The 5,000-nt window shown below is 40.0% G+C and overlaps 1 protein-coding gene across 1 annotated transcript in view; it reads right to left on the bottom strand.

The window, feature by feature from the left end:
* LOC138867935 (zwei Ig domain protein zig-8-like) overlaps positions 1–5,000 on the bottom strand; it is a 95,553-nt gene that overhangs the window by 43,433 nt on the left and 47,120 nt on the right. The gene's annotated exons all lie outside the window — the stretch shown is intronic.

A 5,000-nucleotide genomic window follows, 5' to 3' on the forward strand; every position in this document is an offset into this window, starting at 1 on the left:
TCATAAATGACCCCACCCCCACCCCCCCGAACTGCAGCACCCCCCCTCTCCTCCCCCCGAGCCAAGAAAAGCCAAGCAATACCCCTCCCCCTTCCCCCCCGACTTTTGTTAACCTGCTTGCAACACCCCCCCTCCCACCCCGAGCCGCAACACCCCTCCCCTTATGCCAGCACCCCCTCCCCTCAGGAACCGCAGCACACCCTCTCCTCCCCCTCAAACCACAGCACACTTGACACCCCCTTCCCACCGAGCCGCAACAGCACCCCCCCTTTCCCCACCCCTCCACGCCGCAGCACCCGCCCCACTCACGCCCTCCCTCCCCCCGAACCGCAGCACCCCTCCCCCTCCCCACTCAGACTTACAGCATAACACCCCTCCCCTTCCTCCCCGAACACCCCACCCCCCACCCCCCTTAGCGCCGCAGCACCTGCCTGTACGAGCGAGAGCCCTCCAGTGGACGCGGGAAGGACGAGAGAGCGAGAGAATCCGAGGTTCTAACCCGGGACTGCTTATTCAATCGTTAGCGCGGCGGAGCTCCGTTCCTCCGGTCTGATTCCTGTTTGATGGCGTTCCCGGTCCTCGTTCGCAGGGGCGCGGGGGCGTGTGGGCGAGAAGCGATGCCTCGGGGGCTCGGTCCGTGTCTGGGGCTCGGGCTGTCTGGCTCGCTGTTTGTTTTTCGCTCCTCCTCTTTGTCGGGGGCTCTCGCGTACTCGCACTCGCACGCACACACACAGGCAGACGTACAGAAACATACAAACACACAGGCACATACACATACATACACACGCACACACACACACAAACGCAGACAGACATATAGACACATACAAACACACAGACGCACAGGCACAAACATGCACACACACAGAAAGAGAGAGACAGACAGACAGACAGACTTAGAAAGAAAGAAAGAAAATCTGCGTAAATCCGTATACAACAATCAGATCCTTCCAAAACATTCTGAAATAAAAAATCGCCGAAATCCATCCTTACTCCCCCCCCCCTCATCCTTATTCCACATACACCAAACCCCATTTATACAAAAACTTATACTCCTTATACCAGCGTCTGTCGTTCTGGCATCCCGCTAACGTCACTCGCTGCAAGGACACTGAAGGTCAAACACGGAGATTTTCAAATACTCACGCCGGCTTAATCCCAAGAATAAAACCTGAAACCTTAAACCTGAACTAAGAAACGACACTAAAGCTGCAACTTCACTGAACGTTCAGTTATGCAAATGAGGTCATTGTAATTGTAATACATTTTTCCTTTTGTTGTTTTGTATTTTTTTTTCTTTTTTTTTTTTCTTTTTTTTTACGTTCGTCTATTCATTTATGTGCATGTTTTATTATAATGGGATATTATATACATTCATATGTAGATATATTGGTGGATTGAATTGTAGATAGATAGATAGATGTATAGATAGAGGAATGGATAGATACATAGATGGATAAATAGATAGACGAATAAATAGATAGATATAGATATATAGACAGATAGACAGACAGGCAGACTGATAGATAGATAGATGAATGAATAGGTAGACGAATAAATATAGATATATAGACAGATAGACAGACAGGCAGACTGATAGATAGATTAGACAGATATATAGATGCATTAATGTTGATTTAGATACAGCCATAGATATAGATCGATTGATTGATAGATAGATCGATATAAATATAGATATAGGGAATGAATATAGATATAGGTAATAAATATAGGTACATCGATAAATAGATACAGACATAAAAATATACATAAACGTATAAATAAATAAAGATACAGACATAAATATATACATAAACGTATAAATAAACATACAGACATAAGAATATACAGAAACGTATAAATAAATGAAATGGACAGGGTATACTCAATAAGCCTACCAATATCTCTATCTGTTCCCCATATATCTTACTCTGCCTTTCACTCATCCAGACTTTCATTCAAGCACCGTGTCACCCTCATACATACTCTCATGTGTGCGTGCGTGCGTGAGCGTGAGAGGTAAATTAAATCAATAGCCAAAGCTCCATTTCGATGGGCGGTCTTAGTCCTTAGAGAGCAGCTGTTCCTTCCAGTCTTAGTGAGGCAGTTTTGTTTAGAAAAAGCACTTGATCTTTCAGGATCTCCCACGTGTCATGGTCTGTCTGCGTGTCTGTTTGTCTGGCTGATTGTTTGGTTGTTTGTTTGTCTGTCTTCCTATCACTTTCTTTCTGACTATTTATCTATCTGTTTATGTATCACTTCTTTTCTGTCTGCCTGTCTGTCTGTCTGTCTGTGATACGATAACGATGTCTGATGATCTGTCTGTCGTGGATTAATAATAATAATAATAATAATAATAATAATAATAATAATAATAATAATAATATATAATAATAATAATAATAATAATAATAATATATATATATATATGTATATATACTAATATATGTATATATATATATAATAATAATAATAATAATATATATATATATGTTTATATATTAATAATAATAATAATAATAATAATATTAATAACATAATAATAATAATAATATATGTATATATGTATATAATATATATGTATATATATATATATATATATATAATAATATAATAATAATAATATAATATTAATAACAATATATATATATATATATATGTATGTGTATATATGTATATATATATATATAATAATAATATATATATTAAATATATGTATATGTATATGTATATATAATAATATTAATAATAATAATAATAATAATAATAATAATAATAATAATAATAATAATAATAATATATATATTATTAATAATAATAATATATAATATAATAATAATAATAATATATTATAATAATAATAATAATAATAATATATATATTAATTTAATAATAATAATATAATAATAATAATAATAATAATAAATAATAATAATAATAATAATAATAATAATAATAATAATAATATATATATATGTATATGTATATATATATATATAAATATATAATAATATATGTATATATATATATATATATATATATATATATATATATGTATATATATGCATATGTATGTATATATATATATATCTCTCTCTCTTTCTCTCTCTCTCTCTCTCTCTCTCTCTCTAAAATACTCTCTCTCTCTCTCTCTCTCTCTGCTCTCTCTCTCTCTCTCTCTTGGTCTCTCTCTCTCACCCTCTCTCTCTCTCTCTCTCTCTCTCTCTCTCTCTCTCTTCCTCTCTCTCTCTCTCTCTCCCTCTCTCTCTCTCTCTCTCTCTCTCTCTCTCTCTCTGTCTCTCCAACAGGGTGCAGATCTCACTCTCCCCCTCTCTCTCTCTCTCTCTCTCTCTCTCTCTCTCTCTCTCTCTCTCTCTCTCTCTCTCTCTCTCTCTCTCTCTCTCTCTCTCTCTCTCTCTCTCTCTCTCCCCTCTCTCTCTCTCTCTCTCTCTCTCTCTCTCTCTCTCTCTCTCTCTCTCTCTCTCTCTCTCTCTCTCTCTCTCTCTCTCTCTCTCTCTCTCCCTCTCTGTCTCTCTCCCTCTCTCTTTCTATCACTCTCCTTCTCTCTCTCTCTCTCTCTCTCTCTCTCTCTCTCTCTCTCTCTCTCTCTCTCTCTCTCTCTCTCTCTCTCTCTCTCTCTCTCTCTCGCTGTCTCTCTCTCTCTCTCTCTCTCTCTCTCTCTCTCTCTCTCTCTCTCTCTCTCTCTCTCTCTCTCTCCCTCTCTCTCTCTCTCTCTCTCTCTCTCTCTCTCTCTCTCTCTCTCTCTCTCTCTCTCTCTCTCTCTCTCTCTCTCTCTCCCTCTCTCCCTTTCCCTCCCCCTCTCCCTCTCCCTCTCTCTCCCTCTCCCTCTCTCCCTCTCTTCCTCTCCCAATCCCTCTCCCTCTAATCTCCAGCCGCCCACCTCTCCCTCTCTCCCACCCCCATCTTTCCCTCTCTCTCTCTCTCTCTCTCTCTGTCCAACAGGTAGTCCACCCCCCCTCTCTCTCTCCTCCCTCCCTCTCTCTCCCCTTCCCAATCCCCTTCTAATTCCAGCCGCCCACCTGTTTCTCCCACCCCCATCTTTCCCCTTCCCCTCCCTCGCCTGTGATAAAGGTATATACCCTGCCGATCAATGGTGCTTCTCCCCTGTATTTACCCTCTGCCTCCACCGTACCCCCCTCCCCACCCCCTGCCTCCCCCACCCCACGCCGATCCATCATCTGGCTCGGTCTCTATACAGCTTTCTTCATTAAAAGGGAGTTTGTTCTCAGGATTGCGTTCCTGGCCAGTTCCTGTCTTTTATTTTCTTTTTTTTTTGGGGTGGGGGGGTGGGGGGCGAGGGGGGGTGACCAATCTCTTTCCCCAGTCGAATTGTTTTTTAAAGAGCATTTTGGTTGTGTGTGTGTGTGTGTGTGTGTGTGTGTGTGTGTGTGTGTGTGTGTGTGTGTGTGTGTGTGTGTGTGTGTGTGTGTGTGTGGGAGTGTGGGTGTGTAGGTGTGGGTGTGGGTGTGGGTGTGTAGGTGTGGGTGTGGGTGTGTGTGTGTGTGTGTGTGTGTGTGTGTGTGTGTGTGTGTGTGTGTGTCGGTGTGTGTGTTTGTGTGTGTGTGTGTGTTGTAACGTATTCCACAATTTTTGTGGGAAGGGATTTTAGTTTGCATACCTTTGGATATTCTGAATAGACAAGCAAATGAGTTATTAAAGAAATTCATAATTAAATAAGTAATCAAATAAGTAAACATTAAAAAAAATCAACAAACAAATAATAAATAAATTAATCAATTAGGTAAACAAACGATACTTCACAAATATACAAATAAACGAATGTGAATGAATAAAATAAAATAATTAGGATTAAAAGAAAGCAAATGAGTAAATAACATTTTTAGCGTCTTTTCACAGAGCAACACTCGCATGTCTAGATGTTTAAATTGCACAGATTCTCGGGCAAGGCGATGGCTTCCGTGCAATAATTTCTCAACGATTTCCCAACACTACCAGCAGATATCATGGTCTATTTTATA

This window comes from Penaeus vannamei, chromosome 33, assembly GCF_042767895.1.
Source record: "Penaeus vannamei isolate JL-2024 chromosome 33, ASM4276789v1, whole genome shotgun sequence".
Lineage (NCBI taxonomy): Eukaryota > Metazoa > Arthropoda > Malacostraca > Decapoda > Penaeidae > Penaeus > Penaeus vannamei.